Raw genomic sequence first — 14,573 nt, forward strand, 5'->3', positions numbered from 1 at the left:
CAAAGAATTATTAGGGCTTATTCTGAGTCAGGGTCTGTTAGCTAAAGGGCTATAAAACTTTGGGAAACAAACTCATTTCATGCTTGGACCTTTATGAGAAAACTGAGAGCATTCTTAGCAAAGCAGGTTTCATAGGACTTTATGTATTCTTTCTTAGGCCTGATCACCCTGGGGAACCCACCCTTTCCAGCACAGGGCTACGCCACCCTCTGTCATTGTTTCAGGCTTAAGTAAGGCAGGGGATGTAAGGCAATCAAGAGATTAGGAGACTTCTTGTAGACAAAATGAGGACTCAGGCTATGTCAAAGCTGAGGGGCAAAGGTCCATCACCCCCTTTTGCTATAGCCCCCCAAGTCCTTCCCTGGAGGCCCCTTCATGACCATGCCTGTCTTAAGTTGTCCCTCCTTTGAGGAATTCTACCCATCATTGGCTAACCAGTCATGCACTGGGGGCCAGGCAGTCTGAAATAAAGGGGGCAGAGGTGGTGCCGGTGCCAGGGAGATAAGCTTTGTCTCCTTAGTGGCTTATGGTCCCAAGGTTACTCGCTCAGCCTTAGCCATGGGGAATTACAGCTTCTGAAACCTGGCAGGGAAGTTCCTAACACCACATAATGAAAACTCCTTGTTCTATAGAAGAAGGAAATAAAACCAAAGAGAAGGGATTTCCCATGTCACACAGCCATGGAAGAGTAGGGCTGAGGCTCAGGCCCCAGCTATGCTTCTGCCACCCCAGCCCACTTATTGTATTACAACTGTATCCAGCATACTACCTCCAGGGAAGCTAAAGGACTTGGATTCAAGCACAGCAGCTGGGAAGACCTGGTTTTTATGGTGAATTCATTTCCAGAGATGATATCCCTTTGTAAATATAGTTTCGTTAGCTGCAAAGGGCTCACAGGAGAATCCCTACAAGGACCAGCCCTCTCAGTGCATCTAAAATGGGACTTTGTTGCCCAGAATTCAGTTCACCCCCTTTCTCAGGCACTTACCACCCATGGGACAGACTTTGGATTCTATACTGGAATATGTGTATTCCAGCCCACAGGACCACATGTCACATGGTCAGAGATCTCCTGGCTGCATTCTGCTGCTGCATCAACTTTCTGGTCTTGCTCTCCTGATAGAATGGTATGGACAGCGACTCTGCAGTGTGATCTTGGGCAAGTTATTTCTCCTCTATGAGCTTCACCTTCCCCTGCTGAGCTACTCCTTCCTCTTTTTTGCAACACTCTAAGCCTTCCACCTAAAATTAGACCATCTTATTATTCCAACGAAAGAGTCAAATTCTTGAATCCTGATTTGCAAAATAGATTCTTCAAACCCAAAGCTTTTTAGAGCAAGAAAGTTTTTTAGAACACTGAATGCACAAGAGGCTGAAGGAGCCCTGGCTGGAGTGGCTCAGCTGATTGGGCATCATCCAACAAAGCAAAAGGTCACCTGTTAAATTCCCAGTCAGAGCACATGCCTGGGTTGTGGGCCTGGTCCCTAGTTGGGACCTGTGTGAGAGGCAACTGACTAAAGTTTTACATTGATGTTTCTCTCCCTCTCTTTCTCCTTCCCTTTCCCTCTCTCTAAAAATAAATAAATAAAATTGTAAGAGAGAGAGAGAGAGAGAGAGGCTGAAGGACCCAAATCTTAAACTTTATACCAGCAACAGCAGACTTGGAAAGATTTGATGATGCCAGAGTCAGATTTTCAAAAGACTGCAGGGGGTAGGGGGATAAGGCAGAGAAGAGAGCATTGACTACCAACATGGGTCTCTGAGAAGGAACGCTGCCACTTCCTACCTCTGCCTTTCAAACCAGAGATATGGAGAGATTAGGACCCCCAGAAAGGTTTGGGGGCTCTGAGAGCTGAGAGAATCTGTGCCTTGATCTGTGAACAAGATGAAAGTCTAAAATCTTTCATCATGAGAAGGTCTGATAGTGGTCAAGTAGAAATGGCAGCTTGTTGTGCCTAGGCAAATGGGCCTGAAAGAATCTTAGGCTCATGCCTAATGTGTGAGGATCCCGAGGAGCATTAAAATATGTCCTGAGCCCTAAAACAGCATGGAAGTTGCTCAAAGACAGGGTAGGTGACCAGGAAGGGGCTTCTGGGGTTGCAATGCAAGGAGCATGAAAGCAGATGAACCTAGGTAGTCCAAGCCAGAGACCATGGCACAAATGCAGATATCTGTGGCCACCATAGGAACTGAGGATGACAGTTCACAACCTGGTAGTGTTGAGGTCTGCCTGGCTCCCTGCACAGGAGAGGAAGATGGGTAAAGACCAAGGACCAGACAACCAGCCCCTCACCCCCACTCCGTACCATGACCACATAGGCTCTGCAGAATGTAGCTGTGCTCTTGGATAGCAGAAGAGGGACAGAACCTTCAACTTGACTGAGGGTGCCCCTGAAGTGACTGAGTGATCATACACTCACCCGACTGAATTCACAAGGAGGTGACCAGATTACATTTTTGCTATCAAATGGAAATAGGTACTATAGAAAGTCATTCAGAAAATAAGACAGTTATCGTTTTGGAACACCTGAGTTTTCTTTCTTTCTTTCTTTCTTTCTTTCTTTCTTTCTTTCTTTCTTTCTTTCTTTCTACATGCAACAGTTTATTTAGGAAGTCACAAAGGTAGAATAAGTGAGCCATGGAAGAGGTGAGCCAGCTGGGCTGCAAAAGCTCAGGAAACAAGTTACAGGGGCAAAAGAAGGGCCCTTAGAGCTTGGGAGAAAGGCAGCAAAGGTACATGCCTTGAGGGAAGAAATGGGGAGAAGAGGCACAGGTGTGCTCAAGAGATAGAGTTCACCTGTGTTTTCAGACTTTAAAATTTCATACAGCCACAGCTGGCCAAGAATCATGCAGACCGGCTCCTGCCCACTTGCTGCTCACATCCTGTGTAGTCTGGGTGAGTTCTTCTCCCTAGCTTCTGTTTTTGTCTGTAGAATGGGGCACAGAGCGGTATCTACCTCACAGAATTTTTGTGAAAATTAATATTTTAGTCAACAGAATGGCTAAACTTAAGAAAGTGACAGGACTTCTAGCCAAGATGGAGGCATAGGTAGACACACTGTGCCTCCTCACACAACCAAAATTAAGGACAACAAAAATTTAGGAAAAAAAAATAACAACCAGGACAGAAAATTAAACTGTATGGAAGTCCCGACAACCATTCGTTCAGATCAGTAAGAGGGGCAGAGTTGGCGGCCAGTAGAGAGGGGTCATGGCAGGAAAAAGCAGTGGCTGGCAGACCCCAGCACACAGGGCGCAGGCGGCGGCTAGCAGACCCCAATGGCAGATGCCAGGCACGGGCGTGGGGAGACAATGAGCAGACCCAGTGAGGTGCACAAGGCAGCTGGCTGTCTGGAGTCACACATTTGTGTGTGCAGATAAACCAGGTGAAAACAGGCAGTGAGACAGACCACCCAACCTACAACCCGAGCCCCAGGAAATAAAGCCTGAAAGCACTGATTGAAAACACTTGTTGGGGTTGAGGTGCTGGGAGAAACTCCGCCTCACAGGAGAGTTCGTTGGAGAGACCCACGGGGTCCTAGAACATACACAACCCACCCACCCAGGAACCATCACCAGAAGGGCCCAGTTTGCTTGGGGGAAGTGGTGGAAGGGACTGAAATATGAGAGCGAGAGCAGAACAAGCGCCATTGTTTCCTCTCTGAACCACCCCCCACCCACATACAGTGTCACAACCCAGTGACTGGGTTGTCCTGCCCTGATTAACACCTAAGGCTCTGCCCCTCATGCGTAACAGGCATGACCAGACCAAAAACAACAACAACAACCAAAAAAAAAAACACAACACCGCTCAAACAGAAGAACAAATCAAAGCCTCAGAGCCAACACTTTTAAGTGACCAACAGATAGCCAACCTATCAGATGCACAGTTCAAAACACTGGTGATCAGGATGCTCACAGAATTGGTTGAATTTGGTCACAAATTATATGAAAAAATGAAGGCTACACTAAGTGAAATGAAGAAAAATGCACAGGGAACCAATAGTGATGGAAAGAAAACTGGGACTCAAATCAATGGAGTGGACCAGAAGAAAGAAAAAAACATACAGTCAGAAAAGAATGAAGAAATAAGAATTCAAAAAAGATGAGGGGAGGCTTAGGAACCTCCAGGACATCTTGAAACGTTCCAACATCCGAATTATAGGGGTACCAGAAGGAGAAGAGGAAGAGCAACAAGTGGAAAACTTATTTGAACAAATAGTGAAGGAGAACTTCCCCAATCTAGCAAAGGAAATAGACTTCCAGGAAGTCCAGGAAGCTCAGAGAGTCCCAAAGAAGTTGGACCCAAGGAGGAACACACCAAGGCACATCATAATTACATTACCCAAGGTAAAAATGAAGGAGAGAATCCTAGAAGCAGCAAGAGAAAAGGAGACAGTTACCTACAAAGGAGTGCCCATCAAACTGTCAGCTGATTTCTCAAAAGAGGCCTTACAGGCAAGAAGGGGCTGAAAAGAAGTATTCCAAGTCATGAAAGGCAAGGACCTACATCCAAGATTGCTTGATCCAGCCAAGCTTTCATTTAGAATGGAAGGGCAGAGAAAGTGCTTCTCAGATAAGGTCAAGTTAAAGGAGTTCATCATCACCAAGCTCTTATTATATGAAATGTTAAAGGGACTTATCTAAGAAAAAGAAGACAAAAAATATGAACAGTAAAAAGACAGCAAACTCACAATTACTAACAACCACAACTAAAACAAAAACAAACTAAGCAAACAACTAGAACAGGAACAGAACCACAGAAATGGAGATCACATGGAGGGTTAACAACAGGGGAGTAGGAGGAGGAGAGAGGGGGAAAAGGTACAGAGAATAAGTAGCATAGATGGTAGGTAGAAAATAGACAGGGGGAGGGCAAGAATAGTATGGGAAATGTAGAAGCTAAAGAACTTATGACACATGGACATGAACTGAAGCGGGGAAATGTGAGCGGGAGGGGGTATGCACGGGGGAGGGAGTGAAAGGGGGAATGGGATGACTGTAATAGCATAATCAATAAAATATATTTTAAAAAAGGAAGTGACAATATCAAGTGTTGACAAGGGTGTGGAACCATTGAAGCTCCCACAAGTTACTGGTGGAGTGCAAATTGATACACTTCAAAAAACTGACAGTATTGGCCTGGCCAGTTTGGCTCAGTTGGTAAGAACACTGTCTCATAATCAGAAGGTTGTGGGTTCGATTCCCAGTTAGGGCATACAGCTAGGTTATGGGTTTGTTTGGGAGACAACCAATTAATGTTTCTCTTTTATACTGATGTTTTTCTCTCTCCCTTCCTCTCTTCCTTCCTTCTTCTCTCTCTCTAAAGGCAATGAAAAAATGTCCTCCAGTGAGGATTTTAAAAAGACTATATATTTTTTAAAAACCTGACAGTATCTACCACAGTTAAATACATGTATACCCAGTAATTCCAACTTCAGACAAATACCCAACAGGAATAAGTCCTATGTCCACCAAAATATATGTTAAGAACATTCACTACAACTTTATTCATAAGAGAAAACAAAGTAGATGCCAGCAATGAAAGAATATATATGAAATAAAGTTGCTTCAAATTAAAGGGGTTTCTATTTATGTACTTTTAGAGAGAGGAGAAGGGAGGGAGAAAGAAAGGGAGAGAAACATCCATGTGCGAGAGATACATCGATTGGTTTCCTCTTACACGCCCCCAAATGGGGACCTGGCCCGCAACCCAGGCACGTGCCCTGGCCAGGAAACAAACAGGTGACCTTTCAGTTCACAGGCCAGCATTCAACCCACTGAGCCACACCAGCCAGGTCTAAATTAAAAAAACAAAAATAACAAATCCATCAACTATAAAGTGAAAAAATAAAGCACAGTATATTCATACAATGGAATACCAAATGGTAATGAAAAAGAAACTACTGATATAAACAATACCATGGATGAATTTCATAGACATAATGTTGAGCAAAAGAAGCTAGATTACAAGAGTATTTATTCTATGAGTCCAGTGAAATAAAGACCAAAAGCAGGCCTGACTAGGTTAGAGATGATAAAATAGTAGTACCCTTTGGTAGGGAGGCATACTTCCTCAGCTATTGATGAGGAAGTTCTCCAGGAAATTCTCCATCTTGTTCTAGGTGGTAGTTTCATGGGTGTATGCAAATATAAAAGTTCACAGAACTATAATCACACTTATGTACTGCATACAAGTCATAACTCAATTTTTAAAAAGGGAGGAGTGTTGCCCTGGCTGATGTGGCTCAGTGGGTTGAGTGCTGACCTGTGAACCAAAGGGCCGCCAGTTTGATTCCTAGTCAGGAAACATGCCTGGGTTCTGGGCCGGGTCCCCAGTAGGGGGCGTATGAGAGAAAACACACATTGATGTTTCTATCCCTCTTTCTCCCTCCCTTCCTCTGAAAACAAATAAATAAATAAATAAAATCTTAAAAAAATAAAAAGAGAGGAGTGTGAAAAGTGGGATAGTGCATATCTCATGCCTAGAGTGACACCAGTGTGGGGTCCTGAAGGAACTTGCACCCCTGTATTCTCTCCTTTACATGGCCCAACCCTTTGCAGCCAAGGCTAGAGGAGTAATGGAGAATGATGGGAGGGAAAGTAGGGGTTGTTGCAAGGTCCCTGTGCCTGGGAGTCCAACTGAGACCTTGGACACAGCTGCAGAAAGGAGCACTTATCAGCTTCTTTGCTTCTACCTCAGCCAGCCAGTGCAGCGCCACCCCTGGAGTGCTATGGGCCCACCCTTGGGAAGCTGCTACATAAGCTGTAGGCAGTAGGACATCCACACCTAAATGGTAAAGGAGAAAACTTTCTGACCTTTACCTACTACCTGTACCCATCACCATCAGAGAACTGTGGGCCCCGACTGGATTGGAGGGTTGTCAGAGTGGGCCAGCCTCCATCTAGGCTGAGGTGGATTTTGTAACTGCCTCAGGCCACACAGTGGGGAATTAGGGAGGTAGGCTTTGAACCTAGGTCTGACTCATCATGGATGAGTCAAAGCTTTCCAGCAGAGCATGGGCTATGCTCCCTTCTATCGCCTCCCTGAGAGGGAAGGTCTGTGGGGATATATGGGTGTGTGTTGTGGTCTCAGAGTGACCACACCCAGCTCAGCAAAGATAGAGACAGGGTTGAGGTTGCCTGCAGTCTGGTCCTCGACAGTCCCCAAGAACTACTGGCACTGATAGGCTCCAGCCAGCAGATGGTGCCAGAGGGTCAGATAACCATCCAAAGAGAGCATCTTCCTAGAGCCTGACCCTTCCAGGTTTGCCATTTTTAGCACGTCCCCTCACTGAGATGCCTCTAGAAGCAGCCCTCTCTCCTCTCCAGGTCCCAGACCCCTGGTCTGGCCATCAGAGACTGAGTGCCAGTGCAACTTGATCATAACTCAACAGTGTGCCCCTGGAAGAAGGCTCCAGCCCTGTGGGTCAGTGTCTCTCTGAGAAATCAAGTTCACATACTGCAAATCCTGGTGGTAGGGGCTGGTAGGCTTGGTCAGGAGCAGAGCAGTGCAGTGCATCAAGGGGTCTTTTGCAGATGAGAAAACCATGACAGGCATGATCTATCATTTCCCACTATGTCCTTCTTCCCATCTGAGTCTCTGGGCTTCCAGAGGATCCCAGCCCCATTGTGGCATCTGGAATCAGCAGTCCGGGACAACAACCACCAGAGAGGGCAGCCTGTCCGAGAGGACTGCAGCCTGGCCTGCCAGCTGGCTGCGCATGTTGCTCCGGGCCAGGCCCCGAGATGCCGAGCATTCCAGGAGCCAGACTCTGGGAGACATCAGTAGGCCGAAGGTGAGTGTGACTTCAGTATGTCCTATAAGCCAGGTGCTAGCTAGTGTGTGAATGCTGAACACTCAGTCAGGAAGGCCTGCCTGTCTGCCAAGTGGCCACTGAGTAGCACGGATTTCCTAAGGAGAATTCCTGAGAGGCCAAGCCACGGGCTCAGAGAGCTGCCAGTGTGGCCTGTGCCCATCAGTCAATAAATATTTATCCAGTACCCTCTCCACCCCTGTCCTAGGCAGTGGTAGAAAAGACAGGAAAAGGACTTCTGTCCTCAGGGAGTTTATATTCTACTGGGTTAGATGTGATAAGCACAAATTATAGAATGTTAGGTAGATAAGTAACAGAGTTGATTTAGAAAGTAAAGGTGGGAGGGCAGAGGCAAAATATATTTCAGCAGAAACCTGCTGAAGAAGGCACCAGCCGTGGACAGAGGTGGGAGAAGTGCTCACATGGAGCACATGCAAAGGCTCTAAGATAAGAATGACCTTGGTGTGCCCTAGAAACAGCAAGGCCAGTGTCATTAGAGCTTAATGAATGGGGGAGAGTGAAAAGAGATAAAGGCAGAGAAGCAGGCAGGGGCTGAACCAGGAAGAGCTTTGTAAGGAGGACACAATAAGAAAGTTGGATTTTATTTTATTTGCATTTAGCAACCTCAAAGAATGGAGGGTGGCATGATCGGATCTATAGGGTAGAAAGATCCCTTTTGTGACTGTGTGGAGAATGGATTGTAGTGGGGGGAGAAGGAAAGTAGTGAGATCTTTTGGGAGCCTTGAACTAGTGCAGGGGTGGTGGAGATGAGGAGAAAAGTATACCTATTGATTGAGGTGGGGAGCACCAGGTTTTTTAAAAAAGAATTTATTTACTTATTTTTAGACAGGGGAAGGGAGGGGGAAAGGAAAGGAGATAAACAACATGTGGTTGCCTCTCATGTGCCCCTCACTGGGGACCAGGCATGTGCCTGGGAATCAAACCAATGACCCTTTGGTTCGCCAGCCAGTGCTCAATCCACTGAGCTACACCAGCCAGGGCAGCACCAGGAATCTGAGTGGGAGATCAGAAGCTTAGTTTGAGATCCACGTGGATCCATGTTATGCACGTGGGTCATGTCGTGGAGGTGGCTGGGGACATAATTCTGGAGCTTGGGAGAAGTTAGGCTAAAGATAAAAACTTGGGACTTTTCAGTATACAAATGGGACTAGACAAGGTCACCTAGGTAGAGGAGAGACACAGAGAGACGTAAGCATCAGGTCACCCTAACATGTAGAGGTCAGAAAGAATTAGCAAAGGAAGTCAGGAAGTACCAGTCAAAAAGACAGGAGGAAAACAAGCAAGTCTGGTGTGATGGTGGAACAGTTATTTCCAGGAGATTGTTTTGGTCAATCACTTCAAATGCTAAAAACTAGAACTTAGTAGTGAGAAAAATATCTACTATACTTGGCAATGAGAAAATAACCTTACTAAAGCCAACTACTTCAGTGGAGGGGTCCAGTGAGAAGGTAATAGAAGATGGACAGAGAATGGACTATAGTTCTCCCAAGTCTTGCTAACAAGAGGGGCACAGAAAAGGGGCAGACACAGAGTTTGCAAAGTGAAAGTTTGTTTTTAGGATTAAAGGTACTATCGGCATGTTTGAATGCCACTGGGAATAATCCAGTGGAGGAGGCCATTATAGGCACAGCGGCAGGGAAGGTGGTGGAGGCGGTGGCCGGAGGAGGAAAGAGACTGTGTCGTGTCTGATCACACTCGGAAGTTATTAACGGGCGAGGCCACCAGAGGTGTCCGGTTCTGGAAGGGAGCTCCAGCAATCTGAGAAGACACCATCTCAACCGTCCTTTTGAGGCCCTGAGGAGGAGTCTCAGGAAGTGGAGGGGATTGCGGAGGCCAGCCTGGGCTTCAATGGGCTCCCCTCTGGCAGCTTCCTTCCTGCTGGCCCTGGCCTCCAGCGCCCAGCAGCGGAAGGCAGAACTCTCTGGGGGTGCTGGCAAGTTACAGTCAGTGCTTCTCTGCAAACTATACTTCAGCTTTTCCTTTTAAAATATGTCTAAAAAGTGTGATAGTATCTAATACAGATGGGTGAAAAAAGATAGCTCCTTTCCATCTTTTAGGTCTTGGTTCAATGTTACCTCCTTAGAAACCACCAGTGTCATTACTCGCCCAATCAGTGCACTATTAAGTTAAAATTGACCCAAATTTAAAAAGTTAAAAGCCACTACTTCAAAGGGAGTTATTCCCATTAGGAAGACAATGGTCATAATTCACAAACTAATTGCGTTGTGCAGCAGACCACCAGCCCTGGCTGAAGGGTACTTCTTTTTACCTTCTTGCCTCCTACCCTGCTGTGCTTTTCTTCATAGCGCATTATTCTTTTTACATTTGTCTCTGCGAGTATAAGCTCTAGCAGGGCAGACACTTGGTGGTGTGCCCCACTCTATTACATTCCCGGTGCCCAGAAACACCTGGCACACAACAGGGGCTCAGTAAACAGTTGTTGGGTGTTTAAAGGCATTTCCTCCTGTTTGCCCTTTAAGGGTTGTAATACTTTAAAAGGCTCCTAGCCAACACAGAGAGGGTGGCTAATGAAGAAACTTCGGAGCTACAATTACCCAGGAGCACACACCTGTGATCGGGACCACACTGCCATTTTGCTGCCTTTGCACACAGGACAGGTCTGTCTTATGAGGACAGCACACAGCCTTGAGCTGCGATGAAGTCAAGTAAACTCCTAAGCCCAGCCAGGCCATCCAGTCACTTGTCTGACTCCAGGTACCTGGACCAGCCACTCCCAGCACTCTGCCAAACCACTCTCAGCTGATGCCTGGCAGTGGCTTACTTACTTCCGTGGACATTACTCAAACTCCACGGCGACATGTCTTCCTGCTCATTTGCTATGCTCCCCAGACTACACTCTGGCTGAGGAAACTAAGCCCCCTGTCTAGAATCACATACCCCACCCTCTCCTATACACACAACCCCTCCTTTCCCATAGTTTTTGCCAACTTATTCTAACCTCTGATCTCCCCAGCAGACAAACATCTGTCCTTTGCCTCAACAGTTGGAAAGCCTTAACATTCCTTCATAGACAAGAACATGAATAGTGCACCAGGAATGTTGGGTGTCAGCAGATCCTGAATCATAGGCTTGAAATCAGAGTATCCTGCTGACCCAAGACACCACCAGGCCAAGCAACAGATGAACTCGGGACTCACGACTCACGTTTGTCAATTCATCCGGCTACCACGCCCCCACTCCCTCACCAGGAACTCAGATAAGAGCCAAAGCAGAGCCTCAATTCTACCACACTGGGGGCTAGCTGTAGGAAAGGCTTTTTGTGCCTACAAGATGTAGGCACAGAACCCCACACTGGTCAAGTTTTCGGAACGGTGGGGCTATGATCAAGCGATGAAGGACTAGCTCGAGATTCCACACCATGCTTGTTAAGGCCTGAACAGCTAGCTGACTAGTTTCTCAGTCTTTGATACAGATTACCAGAAGTTTACTGAAGTCTAAAAAACTGAGGCCAGTCTTCAGCTACAAGAATACTCCAAAATTAATTGGGTTTACAGGGAGAAAGGAGGAACTATTTTACTTGGATATGACATATGGGGGTGAGGGCGTGGTAAGATGACAGCACAGAGGATCTGAGCAGTGAAAACACTAATGGTGGACATGTAATCACACGTCTGGACCTACAGAATCTACAACCATGAAGAGCGTGCACAACGCAGAATGTTGGTGAATCCCAATATAAAGTGTGGACTCTGGGTGATTGCTAATGTAGGTTCATCAGCTTCAACTGATGTGCCATCCCGGTAGGGGATCTTGTAATTGGGAGGTTAGGCACACACAGGAGCAGAGGCACATGGGCTGTCTCTGTACCTTTTCAACTTCGCTGTGAACCCAACACTTCTCTTATATTTGGGGATGAGGTATCCTACTCCGTGTATCTCTTTAAAAGAAACCATTTTTTCCTCCTTTTTCATTTCTAACAGACCTGTCCATTTAAGTCCGCTCTGACAGTTCCTTTACCCTCAGGAACATTAGGCTGTGGCGGCAGGTACTGAGTTGAAAATCGTTTTCTTGATCAGCTTTCACTTTCCAATCTGGCTCATATAATTGTCCTTGAGATAGTCGTCATTCATGAGCTCTGGGAATGCGGTGACTAGGACACTTGATTTGGTCCAGGTTCCAGAGGGCCAATGGGCACACAAACCTCCTTCATTGTAATTCCCAAAGGGCTTGCCACATGACTGACTTCCTGAAGCAGGGGTCAGGCACGCACACATCACTTCCTAGTCTGTACCTAAAAGCTGTGTGGGCTCTTGCCCAGCCTTCAAAGGCCACTAAATACAAATTTCAGTAAAGGGAACTCGAATGCTTTCTGAGTTAGGGATTCTAGGGTCAGAATATCTGAATCAACTTATCTTCATCCCCTCTTCCAAACTGTTGACACAGCTCAGTAACTCATGTAAAATGCCTGGCACATGGGAAATGCTCGGTGTTAGACTTTTTCTGCCATGTCAAGGACTGAGCATCCAATACTTATTACTGTCCTGGTCACTCTGAATTCACCTAACCCTTTACACTAACAGTCCTTTCAGCACTCTTCTCTCATTCACAAATGCTAAGTGCACCAGCACCCAAACCTAGCTCAGAATGTTGGCTTTTAGGATTCCAACATCGAACTTAGGAATTTCAGAAGCCACACACCACTTGCTCTGCAATATTTTAAGATACCCAATGATGTAGGCCAACTGCCCCTTGGGCTGATGGCAGAAATGTCCAAGTACCTCCCCCCTGCCAAATGGAATTGATCTTCCAGAGGGTGGGCCACTTGCATAGGCTTCCCTTGCTAGGTGTGTTCTAGGAACCCATCTGTGTCAGTGTACCAACTGGCGTTGTTGTGAGAGGCTGCGTTCAGCTTCAGTAAAAAGTTTTTTGAAGACTCACCGTGTTTGCCCATTTCATGATAGGTGATTTACAGGCACACCTGCCCAAACCCTGCTGAGCATTCAGCAGTTTTTCACCAAAGAACAGCATGACCCTCATGCCCCACACTTCTTATTCACTCAAGCTTCCCCCCCCCGCCCCCGTTTGTTTGCCCAGACGAAAGAAGTCCTTAGAGGGAAATGTTTTGCCGATGTGGAAGAGGTGAAACAAAAAACTGACAGAATCACTAAAAGGCATCAAAATCGACAAGTTCAAAAATTATTTTGAGTAGTGGAAAAAAATGTCAGTATGTATATCGCATCAAAAGGAGAGCACTTGGAAGGCAACTGAAGTTTAAATGTGTTAAGAACACGCACACAATTTATAAATTCTGGGGGTTTTGGTCCCCCTTTGTATGATGCAGTGGTATCAAAGAGACAACTAGATCTCTCATCACTGAGACCTTTTCAGAGCTCATGAGCTATTGCAGTGATTTTCGACCATTTTCATCTCATGGCACACATTACTAAAACTGTTCAGCACATGAAGTTTTCTTCTCTTGCCAATCTGACAAAAAAATAGGTGTAATCTTGACTTACTCACACTAGACGGCTGTTGTCATCATTAAATTTGACAGTCTAAGGAAAGAGGGCAGTGCCCCTAAGCAGGTAATGTATGTTTTAAAAAATACTGTGGCACACCAGTGTTCCGTGGCACACTGGTTGAAAATCGCCGAGCTACCACTGCACCGCCACCTCAAAGAACTTGGTTCCTAGTTGAATGCCTCCCCAGCCCTTTGCAAGCAGCCCCGGTGTGGCTAACGGGCAGGAGTGGAGAGCTGGGGCTTGTTTGTTTTTATGGTGTACTTCTAGTCACAGATCATGGAAAGCGTTTAAATAAAAGCAGCTGTTTTATTCAAACCAAGGTAGATTATTTATACTTCTTTTGCATGTGGTTCTGGGAAATAAAGATGCTCAAGACCAAATACATTACATAGCTTCCCTTCAACTCCTCTGCCTCCTGTATTCAGTACACATTGCAGACCCTCATTGTTCTTGGCAAGGGACTAACTTGAAAAAAGCTGGCTGGACCCACCAGCAAGGGCGTATTCTACATCTGGTGTATTTCACCCCACTTTGTAACATGGCTTTTTCCTGAGACATGCTTGGACATATCTGACCTCGAGGTCAGGACATCCACCCATGACCAGGCTTACAAAACCTAACCATTAGCACTAACCCTTGTCCCCTAAGTACCACTGCCATGCTGAAGCAGTTCTGAATCAATACTGAAGACCAAACCAGAGACCACTGAGTTTGCTTACAGCTCAGAAAGCATGCTAAGCCTCGAGGTACAAGTACTTGTCAGCCTCTGCCATTTCCAAGACATTTATTTAGACTTTCATATTGGTCCTCCAGTGTCTGCAGACCAAGTCCTCTTTATTTCCTTTTCTAACACAATTCTGGTCTTTGATTTCCATTGGTGGGCACTGGACTTGCTGCTAAGCTGTAGCCTACCACTGCATTCAGTACTCTCCTCGAAGAACACGCTTGGTTTGTCCATTAAAACTTAACCGGACTTCCCAGTGACAACATGCTGGTTCACTGAGGCTATCTCAGGAGAAATTCCCAAGAGGTCTAAGCAGCAAAAAATGAGCTACATGAAGTGGTCCATTACATTAGGAATATTTTAGATTTTAGGCAGAAAGTATGTAACAGACTTAAACAGGTTTAGGATACAAACTCCGTTCAGTTAAACATCAGTCATGAGAATTTGTGGCTGGCCTTGAAAAAACATTCAATCACTAACTCTGTCTCCTTCTGACCTCCTGGAAAAGGAGTCCTGGTCCAAGTATGA

Source organism: Phyllostomus discolor, chromosome 13 (assembly GCF_004126475.2).
Source record: "Phyllostomus discolor isolate MPI-MPIP mPhyDis1 chromosome 13, mPhyDis1.pri.v3, whole genome shotgun sequence".
NCBI classification, from domain to species: Eukaryota; Metazoa; Chordata; class Mammalia; order Chiroptera; family Phyllostomidae; genus Phyllostomus; species Phyllostomus discolor.